At 45.3% G+C, this 15,876-nt stretch overlaps 1 protein-coding gene across 1 annotated transcript in view; it reads left to right on the forward strand.

Moving 5' to 3' along the window:
• The window catches only part of Foxo3 (forkhead box O3), a 93,810-nt gene that overhangs the window by 58,523 nt on the left and 19,411 nt on the right, over positions 1-15,876 (forward strand).

Genomic DNA, 15,876 nt, shown 5'->3' on the forward strand with positions numbered 1-15,876 from the left:
GTGGGTGCTGGGAACCAAGCCAGGGTCTTCTGCAAGAGCAACAAATACTCTTCACTACCAAGCCGTCAACTGAGCCGTGAATGTGCCTGGTGTGTAGGTGGGAGTTCGGCCAGAAAGACCTTTTCTACTCGGTGTCTCTGTTGTGTTATCTTAATGTGAACACAAACCTCCAATCACTGTTAAACACTTAGGCTTTTATAATTAACTATTTTATTAATGTAATGTCTTTGCAAGAGAATATTCACAGAGAAATTATATATATGTATATCACATGCAGAAGTATGTCAGTATGATTAACTTCTAAGAGTGGAGTTGCTAGGCCTGTCAGTTAGGATTAGGTTTGGGCATGTACTTTTGTTTTTTCATTTTATTTTGTATGTGTTCATGCATGTGGAGTCATTAGATGTCATTCTTTAGGAATTATCCTTTTGTTTTTGAGACTCAGGCTCTCATCAGAGAGCTGGGACTCACCAGTTGGGTCAGGCAAGCTGACCAGTGGGTCCTAGAGGTCCCGCCTGTGCCTTCTGCACCAGGATTACAGGAGAGTGTGTCCAACAACTGTCTTCTTACATAGTGGTGGGGATCAAATTCAAGACCTGATGCTCACACAGCAGTACTCATTCCTGAGCTCTCTGTAGCCCCAGACTACCCCACTATAGTAGTGAATTCCTCTTACACGAAAGGTTAGTTTAGATTGGAAGTGGTAGAACATAGCTTCAGTTTCAGCTACTCAGAAGGCTGAGGCAAAAGACTCACTTGAACCTGCCTGGGCAACACAACCAAATCCCATCTGAAAAAAATAAGAAGTGACTAGAAACTCTTTATATAGTGCCCTTCCATCTCAGCAAGTGGCTTCCTCCCTAGGGCCATATAAATACAGGTCAAAAAGAGGAAGATATGTAGGTCAAAGGGGACTTGACTGTGGGACAAGTTGACTCTTCTACTTCCTTCTTGACAAGTTCCACAGACTCTTCCACATCTAGAATTCAGCTAGATGGTTACATCTCACTTCAGAGAAAGCTGGAGAGCAAGATGTCTCTGGGCCCAGCATAGAATCAACATTCTGTTAGTAAAGAAAGGGTGTAACTGGAGGTTTCTTTCCTGCCTACCAGTTCCCTAATAACCACTCTGAGGCTTAATATTATTTATAAACTGTTTGGCCTATTAGCTCAGGCTTATTAACTAGCTTTTACAACTTAACCCGTTTCTGTTATTTTATACCCGGAGGCTCGAGGCTTGTTACCTCAACATCTTCCTTCTCTGGTGTCTCCCTGTATTCAGTTTGACTTTCCCACCTGACTATATTCTGCCCTGCCATAGGCCAAAGTAGCTTATTTATTAGCCAATGGTAATAAAAAAATATATATTCACAGCATACAGAGGAGCATCCCACTTCATCAAGGAGAATGGAGTGGTCTGTTCTACAGAAAGCGATTGTTTTATTTTCAATATTTCTGATAAAATGGTCCCCCAAAGGATTTGCACCCACTTAACCTCTCGTCATCCAATCCAGTGCTCTCTTTATTAGTTATCAGAAAATTCTCAGTCTTAACTAAAAACACTTCTTTCACTGTGTTTGGATTGTGTGGTTGGCTTGAAGCAGGAGAATGGCTTGTAAGTATGCATGCACATACTGTTTAGAGGCCATCGGTCTATGTTAGGTGGTTTTGGTTTTGGTTTTGTTTTTTTGTTACCACCTAATTTTTGAGACAAGATCTCCCATTGGACATGTAACTTGCTAATGAGGACCAGGGCTTCCTGTCTCCATCTCCCCTGCATTGTAGCACCCAGGTTTTACATGGGTGCTGAGGATCAAACTGAGGGCTTTATTCATGATTGGGTAATGGCACTCTACTGACTGAGCCTATCTCCCCTGCTCCCATGGTACCATGTAAAAGAGTTTGCAAGTAGGATGTAGAAAAGTCATAGCTTTCCATAAAAGTTCAAATGATATCCCCCCCCCAATTTTTATATCCCATATAAACATAGAAATGGAATGAAAGCTCTTTACCCCGTTGTGGTTTAATTTGGTGCTGTTGCCACATTCTTTTGGTAGTTACCTAGGCTGGAAGCACTAAAATTTGATGGCTTGCTTGTAGTTGCTGGGTTTTCTCTGTCTGCAGCCTTTTGTGTAGTTACTGGTTATTCTCCATCTGCAGCCTTTTGCCACCCAGCCTAGGCTGCTCTCTGGATGCTGTTGTGTCTGGAATGCTGTGCTCTGACCTGCTGCTGAAGTCCAGTGGGCTAAGACTAGTTTCTTCTTTTCCATGCATGTCCACAAATAGCATCACAGCAAATTAAAGTAATTTTCTGATTGATGTAAGGAGTAACCAAAGGAAGCGTGTACTTGGTGCCAAAATATCTCATAGTACAAGCGGACTGCAAGTACTGGCCCATTTTATGGCATTTTAGTTGATAATTATTTCTCCAAGAGCACATTATTTGGCTATCTGGCAGCAATCCAGTGTCATTCCAGAGGCATTGGACAAGCAGATGCGAGCAATCACTATAGTAAATGCACTCTTCCATTTGCCAAGTGGAAGTAGGCTATTCAGGAGGAAAGGGAAGGGGAGAGAAAACACCAGTTTTCTTGAACCAGAACACGTCTGGCTTCAGTGAACAGTTTTCATGAGGTTTTTCTCTGTGTAGCAAAGGCTCCTGGTTCATAGTTACGATGCTAGAAAATGATCTTTAGAAACTTGCAGTTGAGTGTATACTGTATATTACATGTGTTTGTTACCAGTTTATAGAAACTTCCTCGTGCATTTTCCTTTAGATCCCAGACTGCTAAATTCTATCAGAGGAATGAAAAGGAATTTTATGGGAGATGGAATGATGTGGAGGGAGAAGGGAGTCCTAGGATTTCACATTCATGACATGTCCTAGGAACTGGTCACCGCACCTGAGGGAAAGGTGGGTGTTAATTCGAGAGCAGCCCACGGACAAATCAAGAATAAAAGATTCCCTTCAGAATGGCCAGTGCTCCAGGATGGACATGGGGACCCTACAGAAACTTGGTAAATGTTCGGGTGATGTGGTGGTTTAAATAAGAAGAGGTCCCATAAGCTCATTTACTTGAGTGCTTAGTCACCAAAAATGGTAGTATTTGGAAGGATTAGAAGGTTTTAGAAGGGCAAAAAGGTGTGGCCTTGTTGGAGGAAATGTGCACTGGGAGTGGCTTTGAGGTTTCAAAAGCCCATGCCAAGCCCAGAGTCTCTCTCTCTCAGCTCCTGATCATGTGCACTGCCATGCTTCCTGCCATGACGATAATGGACTAACCCTCTGAAACTAAGCCAGCCCCAGCTAAATGCTTTCCTTTAAAAGAGTTGCCTTGATCATGGTGTGTCTTCATAGCAATAGAACAATGACTAAGGAGGGTGAGAATTTCCCTGAGATGGAGTGCCCAGTGTTCCGGACAAGGGTGGACTGCTCCATGTCCTGTAGTGGATAGGAAGGTAAGGAGTGAATTCCACTGGTGTGTCTGTAAAGAGGACTACAGCATTGAGCAGCAGCCAACTGAGCTGGTGAGCAGTGTGGGTTAAGTGCAGCAACAGGATGGCATCTGAGGATTCTTCTCTTTCTCCTGCCCTTTATTCATAACTTACTGTCACAGAGACTGAAGTGTCCTCAGGAGAGCCAGGCTAGAGGATCACAAAGTACTTGAGCCATGGCTGTCTCCTTCTGCATCTGATTATTGGGATTTTGCTTCATGAAAAGGTAGAGAGGAAAGCTGGCTGGAAACGTTCTGTCCGGTGCCATCTCTTGCAGTTAAGCATCTGCAAGTAGTTTATTATCTGAAATAGTGGGCTATCGAGAACTGCAGGAACCTTAGGTGGGGCTTTCTCATCCATAAACCTCTGGAATCAGAGTCTCAAGAACTCCCATTCCTGCAGCAGCAGGAGCAGCAGCAGCAGCAGCAGCAGACACCCTCCTTTGTCTACCCTACGATGGGATGTTGCTTATAGCTGTGGCTGCTCTGGAATCCATTACATAACCCAGCCTAGCCATGAACTCCTGGTCCTTCTGCTTTAGCTCCCCAAGTGCTGTGGTTACTGCCTGGCAACAGTGTGTTTTGCACCAGTTCCCTCTTTGTGCCTTGTTTCCCTAGTGGGGACAGGAGGAGTACAGGGTGCTGCTGAAACCAGCAGGCTCAAATTAATGGCTACACATTTGGTAGGCTGTCCAGAAACCCTGAGGTAGAGTTCCTAAGGCTTTTATCATAGGCAATAAGCTATTGAAGGAGACCCACTCAATCATCTTTCAAGCTGTTTCCTTGGATGATGATCCAGAACAGAGTCCTTGCAGAGACAAGACAACTGGGGAGCGGCGGGAGGACAACATTGGATCTTCTAGACTAGGTTGTTACATTTTTAAGAGGTTGGTACCCTTGCATCTTTCTGTCCACAAATTACTATTACCAGGGCTTGGTTATCTTTCTTACTTGGGAAGACACATATGTACTCCAAGGTCTTAGCTGTTTAGGAGAACCTGATGGACTTGTTTCTACAGAAATAGCTAATACTGTGGGGTGATACTGTTTCACATGATGCCTCAGAGCTGAAAGTGCATTGCTTGAAGAAATACCATGGAGCCCAAAAACACCTTGGCAGTATCTATTCCTGGGTATTTTTCTTCCTTTGTTTTTGATGTAAAGGGATTAACCTTACCTTTCCATGCATGCAGTAATTTGTTAAAATCTTAAGTAAAGACCCAGGATTTGGTTGGACTATGAGTTCAATGCATTTCCCATTAGCAAGTGAGCAACCTCACCAGAAAGAGCCGGAATGCCAGATGACCCAGAAAGAGCTGGAAAGTCAGGTGACCCAGATGATGGGCTTTAAGGAGGCTGAAGACTCTTCCGGCTGAGCTGCCAAGTTAGATTCTACCATGGCAATTGTTGTATGGCCGGGGGGTCTCCGGTGTCAGCCCATGTGTGGGACCAGTGAATCCATTCCACAGCTCCTGTGATCTGTCCTCTTGTCTTGGACTCTTATTTCATGTTCAGTAACTGGCAGGATCTGAGAAAAGCTTCCTAAATCCCTTCAGTCTTTCAAGGAAGAACCCGGTCACAGGAATTTTCCATTCACACTACGTGTTTACCTTTCTTTAAAAAGAAAATATTTTTTGAGATTGTAATTACATCATTCCCCCTCCATTTCCTCCCTCTAAACCTTCCCATGTATCCCCCATCCATAGTGTCTTTTTAAACAATTGTGTTGCATATGTGTATGCTCGTGTGCATGTGGGGGTACTAAATTCCTAAATACATAAATACAACCCGCTCAGTCTGTATAATGTTACGTGTGTATATATGTTTTCAAGGCTGACCGTTTGATATTAGATAATCATTGGTCTGCCCTTTTCTGGAGAAGACTATTCCTGCTCTCAGTATTCCTTAGCTGCCTGTAGTTCTTTGTGTATAGTTGCGGCCTAGTGGGCTTCCCCTGCCACATTCAGTTCATGTTTAGGCAGCCATCTTGGCGAGACTTCATGGGTGTAGTGCCTGACATAGTATCACAGCAAACTCCCCGTTCTGCTGGCTCTTAGAGTCTTTCTGCCACCTCTTCTGTAGTGATCCCTGAACCTTGAGTGCAGGTGATCTGTCATTTGGGTCTGAGCTTTACAACTCCGCATTTTGATTGGTTGTGGTTTTTTTGTCAGGGACTTCATCTGTCCCAAAGAGACATTTCCTTGGTGAGGGGTGAGAACTGTACTTAGCCAGGTAGATCCTAGAGAACGGTGTACAGGATCATGTTTAGCTCTCATAGATTCTTGTATGACTGTCCTGGTTTCCCTTTGGGTTCCTTTGGGCAATTGGTATTACACTACTACTGATTTTGCTTTAGGAGTTTCAGGTTTACTGTGCAGTATGTGAAGTGGCTTAGAATGTAGTGTGTATTGATACTGAAATAACACACTCCTGTTGTATGTAGTCTTTAGAGAAGCTGATTTAGCCTGTGCGGATTCAACCTCCTTAGCTCGTCATAGCTCAGGGAGTGATCTGATATTATACATTCTAGATTTTAAGTATGAATGAGCAGACCAGTGGAAGCTTTTCCAGAAACTGAAATGTTAGTGTGTGCTTGTTTAGTCTTTGGAAGTACCCTTTTCTCATTGGGTCATTTTATGTGGATTTTGGAGCTGTCAGTGCTCATCTGTCGGTATAATTGGTACCCAGCCAGTGTCCTGGAATCATTAATTATTCCATTTCAATATTTAGTGATATCATTGTGTTGGTTGTCAGCCGCTTTTGCATGCTGTGAAACCTTGTATACAGTGTTGGGTAGCTGCACACTCAGGTGAGGCTGTAGTGTAGAGGGTGTCTGGAGAGACAGCAGGGGAGGCCCCTCCCCAGAGGCTCCAGGTCGCGGAGCTTTAGTGTTGTGTAGAGACTGGGGTCTGTTGGCCTGAGCCTCCGCAGGGCGGACATCGTTGTTCAGTTCGTTCCTACGGAGGAAACGTCAGCAGCTTTTTGTTCGCAGTTGCCGACTTTAGCTGCTTTGGTGTGTGGTGCTGGTTTCCTTTCATGGCTTCTTTAACCTTGACTCATGGTGTTAGAATAATTAACACAGACACTTGAAAGATCGCCTGTTTCCAGATGCACACACTTGTCTGCTGTGTGAGTACTTGCCCAAACTTTTTCCTTTAGCTCAGAAAGGTGTCTTCTCCCTCCCCAGTCTTCCAGTGCGTGTCACTGTTTGATTGTGCCTACGCACTGGCGTCTGCTTCAGAGCTACTGAAAACACATGTTATTCTTGAAATAACAAGACAACAGAGAACAGGTTTTCTGAGTTGTAGCATCCAAAGAGCTGGAAACAGTTGTGTTTATGTGATGTTTCACGGGAAGGGGGTGATTGTGAACTTGAGCAGAAATCAGTCTCCCGGGATTGCCACTGTTGGGCTGTCAGGTTGATCCCACCCACAACACCTCCACAGATAGATTCCTTTGTTATGCCTGCGCTGTCAGTGGTTTCTGTTGCTGCAGGTTTTGATGCCAAAGGGGGAGCAGTTCCATTTGAGTTTTTGGTTAAGGTTAAACAGAAGTGTCCTGACTATTGTCACTTGGCAGGCAAAGGCCATCATATTTTCAGATTCACGTAATTTTAAAGCAGGCTGATCCTTTTCTGGCTTAATAATAGGCTAATTACATGTTTTAAATAGTCTAAAGTGGAGTCCCTGTTTAGTCCAGTGTACCAGCAGACATTTGCCTGGGGTGTCTGCTTGAGGATCTGTGGCACGGTGCCAGTTCTTTGAGGACCTGGTTTAAGGCCTCCCAAGGACAGCCAGGTAGCACTGCCTTGACTCGGTCAGGGGCTAGTTTTCAGCACAGAAGCTCCCAAACATGAAAAGTGTTCGTTCTTCAAGTTCCTTGGTCGCTCCTCAGCTGGCTTAGGAACTTAACTTGAGAAAACACGTGGTAAAAGAGCTTTGGAGGCAGCTAGCAGGCTGGGCTTGTGGTGGCCAACCTTTCTACAGCTCTGCTTCCTGTGTGTGGCCGAGAGAAAGCGAGATGAGATTGGCCAGGCCCAGGGCGGCGGTCCTGGTACTCAGCAGACACTTCATTTCCTGCAGATTGCAGGTGAAATAGACACTGTGCTGAATTCCCAGGGTGTTGCTTGGAGCAGCTTGGAGCAGTCTTGGAACTGTGGTTCGTTTTCTGTGACTTCGAGTGAGTGCCTCTGAGGAGTGAAGGCCCCATAGCCTCCCAAGATAGACGAAAAGACAGCTCTTATCCCAGGTGGATCTCAGCTGCCATCCGCCAAGGCCTTGATCCGTGTGTAGATGACAGTCTACACACCGTCATTCTGCTGTGTTTCCATCCCTTCAGTAGAACCTGCAGTCTATGTTTGAATGCATCTCCATGTCTACATACCCTGGCTGGGACTTGTGAACTGGAAGCAGCCTAAGTGCTGCTTCAGCCTTGCTGGTGGAAACTTACTCATAGCCCCTGGGAGGCCCTGGCCTTGTCATTGTCACATCTCATCCGGCTCCCTTCCCACTAGTGCAGTAATTAAGGGGGGGGGGGGTGTTTTGAGCACTCACTATAAACCAGGCCCTGTATCAGGGTATGTGCGTGCGTGAGTGTCTGCCTGTCTGCCTGTCTTAGGCTTTATCTGTTTCCTACACCCTGTACTTTATTCCTTCAGCTGGTGTGGGTATCTACACACTGACCCTATGTTGTGTTTCTGGGTGGTATAACCTTTATGCCTCAAGGCCCGGAGGTCTGAATTTGCCTCAGCCCTGTCACCGCTTACGGGCTGGTTGAATTTAGGTGTGGCCTATGGTTTTGTCCGCCTTTTCCCTCGCTAGAGTTATGGCTCCTGTTTCCCAGCCCCACATTTTCCCCATTGCCCCTTTATATCAAGCTTCCTGTTCTGACTGCTTGCCTAACGTGACGAAAGTGATTCTAGATGTTCTGACATTTTCCCGCATCCTGGGTGTGTATTTCTAATGCCCATTTCCCTCTGTTTCTATATGAAATAGGTTTCCAAACTGGAAAAGGATGTAGCCTTCTTTTTCAAATCTCAGATAAAGATTGGGTTGATAAAATTATTTTGTTGTACATTGCAAAATAAATTTCAGGAATGTTCTGTAATTCTTTGACTTTACATTCTTTGACACACTGATTTTATATGGCTAGATAAGTGTGGTTTTGAAGGGGAATTTCAGCAGCTTGTATTTATCACGTCCCTCATGGGAGAGGGAGACAGTGTGAAAATCTCGGGAGAGGCGCATGGAAGAGAAGAGTTGACCAATGCTGCCGCTTCACCTACTTTGTGGGGACTTACAGGCTGTGTGTACCTGGGGCTTGGACTGTGGAGTGGGAAGTAGGAGGCCTTGGGGGCGGGGAGGGTAATGCAGGGAGTGGGTGTGGGCAGTGGTTGCAAGGCTGCCAGGGTTCTGTGTGTGCCGGAAGTGCAAGTTTGGCCGGGAGGAATGGAATGTTCCCTCTTGCCCTCCAAGAGCAGAAACAGCTGTGGAATAGCTTGAAAAGACAATTGCTCAGTGAAAAAGTAATGTATACTATTTTGATATTAAAATGGAATCTACACTAGAAACCCACTCACACAGTGCCGGCTCTCCACAAGTCCATGGAGGGCTCACTTCTCCAGCCAGCCCTTCACCTGAAAGGCCTGGGGGTGTGGAGAGTGGACATGGGCTGTGCTTCTTCTCATTGGACGGCTGTTCTAGTCCTCCTCTCACTGGCCCACTGCGCGAAGACTTAGACTGTTTCCAGAGGACAGCTGTGGGGAGAGAATTACTGTCAGCAAATTGAACGGGAAATCTTGTTTCTAGCTGGAAATACAATCCTTCGGCCAAGTTCCCAACAATATTTATTTTAGAACATCTTTGTTTTTTAAGGTCCTTTAATGGCTTAAACTTTTAAGACTTTTAGTTAGACAAGAGCAAGAGTAAAAGCAGGCATACTTGTCTTACACATCAGAGTTGATTGCACAACCCTTTTAATGAAGGTTTATTTACGTCTTTATCAAGCCGAAAGGCCTATTTTTTTTGGCCACTATAGAGAGTACATATGAAATAATAGTTTTCTATTTTCAGGCCTGGTACCACACTTGAGGTTTATTCCCTGAGACTTGGGTTTGCTTTTCCTCATCATGTCCCCATAGACAGAACCTGGAGAGTAGTCAGCTGAAGGGTGCTCCCCAGCAGTGGCTGCGACAGTCCGGGGCTTCCTTCTGCTCGCTGCCAGGTGCTGGGCAGAAGGGAAGCTGTCCACACAGAATGAGACCGAAGATCCTTCCCCATACCCAGCCTTGTAACAGAGAGCTGATCTGGACCTCGGTTTTCAAATAATTACCTTAACCGCCTTTACTCTCTGACCTTGGTTCTTGCCCGGAGCTTGGTCTTGGAAACTTGGACCCAAAGGAGCTCACTGCTCTGTTACCAGACCCGGGCGGGGCACCCGGAGGCTAAATCAGTCAGTGAAATGCTAAAAGGGAAGTTTCAGTGTCCCGGTCCTGATTACAAAGTGGGATAGCTGGGGGTGGGGGTGGGGAATAGAATGTCCAGGCCTCACCACAACTACTGAATCAGAGCTCTGGGCCATGGGTGAGGAAGGTCTCCTTGGGAGAGTCGAATAGGCAGCCAGAGTGGAGAGTTGCTACTGAGTGAGACCAAGAGTCTTGTCTGAAACTACCTTTGAGAGGCCCACTCAGCCCAGCCACGGGCACTTCCCAGGCACCTTGTCCTGTAGCTGACCCTGCTGCTCTGTTGTGGCCCTCAGTGACTCGCCATTAGCAATGAACTGTCCTTGCAACTTTAGTCACACGTGGCTCACCAGGAGCAAGCATTGGAATCCAGACAGTGAACAAGTTTGTTCTAGATCGTCAGCGCCCGCAAGACAAGCCCTGAGACAAAACACATGCTCCACACGAGGGGCAGATGAGCACTTCTGGAAACCAGCCATTCGCTCCTAAAGAGCAGTGGGCTCCTGAGTTGACAACTGTAACACGTTCTTTTTCTCTGTGTGCAACCCAGAAAAGGGAGAGAGGGAGGAGGAACTGTCTTCTTTGCGAAAAAGTAGGGCTTTTAAGAGTTAAATTACACAACCTTTTTATTTTTAAAGCAAGTAGATTTCCCTTCATTGTTGCTGAGAAAAATAAATTGATACCACATGTTGCTTCCAGACAAGCCCTCTCTGTGTTCCAGGGGAAGCACATGCAGCTGGTGTCTGGGTTAGTAGAGTCTCCACAAGGTAAACATGGTGTGGAAGGAGCCGAAGCAGAGGCAGAGTAGTCGCAGTTAAGAAATGTCCAGTTACTGGCACAACACCTTAACAACTGTTAAAAGTCTGTAAAGGGTTTGTAACTCTTTCTTGGAGGCCGCCACCGTGTCCTGTTTTGACTTAAAGCACACGTAAATAGTAAGCTAAGGTTCTGTGTGTGGCTTCTGTCAGTTGTTGAGAGCGGTGCTTGGCATGAGGAGTGTTGCGTGCTGAGCTTCCTGTAATCCTCACAAGGATCCTGGAGGAAGGGCAAGTACCTCTGATCCTGGCTTCTCCACAGGGGCAGCTGAGGTTCAGACTGCAGGCAAGACAGGCTGAGCTAGGAGCACTGGGGCCTGTCTCAGCATCGCTGTCTCCCTCCGCGACTGCCTTTCCTCTCTTGCTGTTTTACCCGCCCACTCTGTGAGTGGTAGATATGCAGCGCTAGGCTGCTTCTTGCTCCCATTCTGTTTTGAGTCCACCTGTCTTCTAATGGTTTAGCATATATTTAAGGGTCATGGACACCTTAGCATCAGCAGTGAGCAACAGAAAGCTGTTCATTGTATCAAGAGAATAATGATCAGATTCTACTCAGTGCAGTCATCTTGTGCTAATGTCTTTTAGGTAGGCCGGGCCAAGGGATCTTTAGGCAGTAGCCCACATAGTGCAGTCAGCATGACTGTGAAATGCCAATCCCAACAGGTTGCCTCCTCCACACACCTCTGGAACATTATGCCACTAATTGCAGCCACAATCAAGGGACCTGGTTTGCCAGCTTGATGACTAGTTAACTACATCTAGTAGGGGTTTGACCTACTAGTAGGTCTAGTAGGCCTGTTCAGTGTAAGCTATTTCATAGACATGAAGGTTGGCACAAAATGAGATGGCTGTTATTCTTAGCTTTGCTCCCGAACTACAGACATCTCTTAAGGTTTTATAAATCTCAGTGTTCAAACTGAGGGAGAGCTGGCGTCTTTGCCCATGAAGCAGCAGTTTCTTCTAGGGATACTTATGGCATTCTTTTAATTCATCAGAAGCTTTATCTTGCAGTAACTGGAGATGCTCATAAGGTTTTGGTGTGAGGTTACTTCTGGGCTTCTTTGGTCAATGTGGTGATGGGATGACCAAGGAAAACATATCCCTAGTTTTCTGGCCAAGTGAACTTCATAGTGTACCTCAAATTATATATGGAAGTAGGATTAGAAAAATCATACTTGAGAGAACTCGAGTTTTATCAAGACATTTATTCATTATCTTCAGCTACCATTCTCCACACTAATGTAAAACCTTAGAAATTGAAATTATTTCTTATAAGGATACATAAATTAATGGAAAATCATAGTTTGGTGGTGGTGGTGTGATTTGGGTTTGGGTGTTTTCTTTTGTTTTATCAAGACAGGCTTTCTCTGCTTAGCCCTGGCTATCCTGGAACACTCTATAGACTAGGCTGGCTTTGAATTTTTGAGATTTGCGGGCCTCTGCCTCCTGAGTACAGGGATTAAAGGTGTGCGCCCACTGCTCCTACACAGTAGGGTATTTTTCTTTCTTTTCTTTTTTTTTTAGATTTATTTATTTATTATGTATACAACGTTCCTTCTGTGTGTGCCTGCAGGCCAGAAGAGGGCACCAGATCTCATTATAGATGGTTGTGAGCCACCATGTGGTTGCTGGGAATTGATCTCAGGACCTCTGGAAGAGCAGCCAGTGCTCTTAACCACTGAGCCATCTCTCCAGCCCACAGTAGGGTATTTTTAATGGGGTGGGAAGTCTTACAGAACTGAGGTTTTCACCTTTGTTACCAAGGAAGGTGTAAGAAAAAAAAAATCTTGGTCCTGATGCTTTTACCCAGCCATTTTTGTTTGTTTGTTTGTTTCTTTCTTTCCTTTTTTTATTTTTTTAATCTTTCTTGTTTCAATAAAACTGAGATGGAAAGCTAATCAGACTTCTGAACTCTGAGGAAAATAACATCTGTAGCGTCCAGCCGGCAGGGCAAGGGCATTTGAACAGTAATGGACAGGTGAACTGCGTTTATTGGCTTTTGTTGGTGTCCTCCTTCAGATTATAGATTTTATAAATGGAAGGTGGCCAGACTGCAAGGGAGAGAAGCTGCTGGGATTGGCCTATCTGGGCGGTGTGGCCCAGTTTTGTTTGTGTTGTCTTAGTAATAAAGTAGCTGGAAAAACCTGCCTGGGCACTTAGATAATGAGCCTCAGGGAATGCATTCTGCCATTAGTAACCCTCTAAACTGAAAGCCCAGTGAAGACTGGCCACTAAAGCCAGCTCTAACTGAGGTGGGCTTTGTGTAGGAACTACATACTCTCCTCAGGAAGGGGACTCCAGAACAACCAAATGCCTTTTTACAAAGATTAGGGAGAGGCCTCTAAATTTCAAAGTATTTCATAAATAAAATCACAGATTATATTTTTTATGTTTCTCTTTCTTCTCCAAGCAGAGTTGCTTTGGGTGCTTTTCTTGAATGGCTGGCACAAGCACATTCAAGGGTGACTTACCTTTAACCTTCTGGTCGGCCCGTGAAAGGCCATGGAGAAGGCATTGCATTTTTGCAAGTAGGTTGACAAACCTGCTTCCAGTTTTGGTTTCTGCGCACTGGCTAGTGTGCTCTAATAGTTCATATCTCAGAGGCTGAGCCTTCATGTGCAAAATTGGGGCCCTGCTACACTGCCTCGGCCCTGTGGTAAGGATTGGAGGCAGTAACTAACTCTAAGCCAGAGGTGCTGTGATCTGGTAGGCCTTCAGAGCTCCACTTTGTAATTAGGGACCAGTCTTCATGACCCATCCCTGCTCTGTCACCCTGTGGTGCTGGCCTTCCCAGCCAAGCTTCAGGCCCTTCCAGAAGTTTGATACCTCTAATTTCAGCCACTTGTGATTGCAGCAAATTATACATATACGTCATTAGGTGTTAGAGTCATAGATGGCTATCAGAAAATCCATAAAATGTTTCATTGGCCTTTTGGTAGGTTTTAGAATTAGTGACAGTAAAAGACATTTAGCAAATATCGTCTCCTATTATAGAGGATCGCTGACTGTCCAAGATTGCTCATTTCTGTAAACATTTGGTGTTCATGTGAACTCTTCCCAGAATTTACAGCAAAGGAGGCTAACAGGTTGGAAGAGTTAGGGGAATGTCTGCGTTGCGCCCCTAAAGCCCCAGGACCAGCTCTCTCTTCACCCTGAAGTTTGTGTTGATGCTTTTATTGAATGCATTGAATTACCCATGTACTCAGAAAGAGGGACTGCCCTGCTCTCTGCAAGTGCACGTCAGGAGTGTTACCCACTTCATAAAGTATCCGGCTTCAAAGAAATAAAATTCCTGAACCATTAGTACACATGCCATTACTCTTTTTAAAAAATTGAATGTGAAAAGAGCAGGGTATGTAGTCTCCCGGGCAACACCTGCCTCACTGGGCCCTGAAGGTGCTGCCTGTTACCGTACCCATCTTGATGCAGTTGTGGAAATGGCAGCCATGACCATAATTGCTGGTGTTCTTTGCCCAGCATATGAACTGCAGGAATGTACATTAGAAATCGTGTGTATTTTGAGTTATTTACTTATGACAAAATCCTGTTGACTTTCTGTGTTTTAAAAACAATCTGGTAGAACACATGTATTTGTTTCTTCTACATAAATACAGTTGATAGTTGCCAATTCTTTTTAAATGTGACTTTTAGAATTGTTCATATTTAATATGCAGTATTAGGCAATGTCTTTCGTCTTTAACGTTCCAGTAAAAGCTCGTCTGGCCTGCAGGTGCTATTCCAGATGTGGGGAACACCGTCAACTCTTTTTCCGGCTGCATGCACATAAGGCATTTTACAGACTCGAGTGGGCTTTCCTGGGCTCTAAATACCCTTCACTATGGGCCTGCACTTCATAAGAGGAGTAAAAGCCTGCCTGCATGGCGTGACTGGTGTCTGAAGTGCACTATCATCTATCATGGTTACGTCACCCAGGGAGGGAGGGCTGGCTGGATGCTATCACGGCCATGATGAAGATGGCCACCTGCTGTTGTTGCAGACAGATAAAATGATTTGTTTGAGATCACGTGGTCGGCCAGTGACAGAGATATGGCTGGGCCTGATTATCCTTGACAACTGGGTGTATCCACTAAGCCAGGAGGAAGTTCTTCACTACATTCCCTTCGCCTCCCCTTGGCCGCGATGATGCTGGGAGTACTAAACTGGCTTTTGTAATTGTCCATTAAGTGGGATTCACGTTTTCCTTATGATTAGTCTGGGGCTTAGGTTTTGGAGAAGCTGTCCTTTTCGGTGCATTTTATCTAGGATGTACACTAGCAATGTGCTAGGCCCTGCTGCTGCAGCCCTGGCCACCCAGCTGACACAGCGTCTGTCAGGTTTCCCCGCAGCAGACTACTCTTCCCCCTTTCATGCAGTTCCTGAGGGTGCAGAATGTCTAAATGATGTAAATTCTTCCAGATGAGAGACTTACTCCTTCGTGGTCCCTGAAAACCCCCGCCGCCCTTTCCATAGCTGCAGAAGTTAAACAGTGAATTGTGAAATTGTGGCAGGATGGACCCTAGAGGGGACAAGTAAAATTTCACTCTGATAGCAGTGTTTAAGAAGGAAGGCCCTGTTCTTGTGGCGCCGAGGACTGTCAGAGAACAGAATAGCCACCAAGGTGACTTGTTTCTCGGAGAGCTGGAGGTTTATTGCAAAGTATGGAGAGGGAGTGGCATGGTAATAAATTATCAGTGTGAACTATAGTAATGAGAAATATAATTACAGGCTGGGCATGATAGCACACGCCTTTAATTCCATTACTCTGGCGGCGGCAGAGGCAGGCAGATCTCCGAGCTCGAGGCCAGCCTGGTTTACAGAGCTAGTTATTGGGACAGCCATGACTAAACGGAGAAACACCGACTCCAGAAAAGAAAGGGAAAGAAAAAATACATAATTACAGAAAGTGCAACAAAATTTGGGAATTTGGAAAAGCAGTGTCAGTGAGCTCCTGTGTTTCCAGTGTCCCTGCCTTCCCAGCCTGAAGCTTCCTGTTTAACCTGGCGTTTTGTTCCAAGTCACAGAGATGTTTGCTATTTAAAAAAAAATAAAAATGCTGGCCTATAAAATTAAAGCTGACCTGGCAAGATTGCTTAGTGGGTAAAACTTTTCCT

Source organism: Microtus pennsylvanicus, chromosome 1 (assembly GCF_037038515.1).
Source record: "Microtus pennsylvanicus isolate mMicPen1 chromosome 1, mMicPen1.hap1, whole genome shotgun sequence".
NCBI lineage: Eukaryota > Metazoa > Chordata > Mammalia > Rodentia > Cricetidae > Microtus > Microtus pennsylvanicus.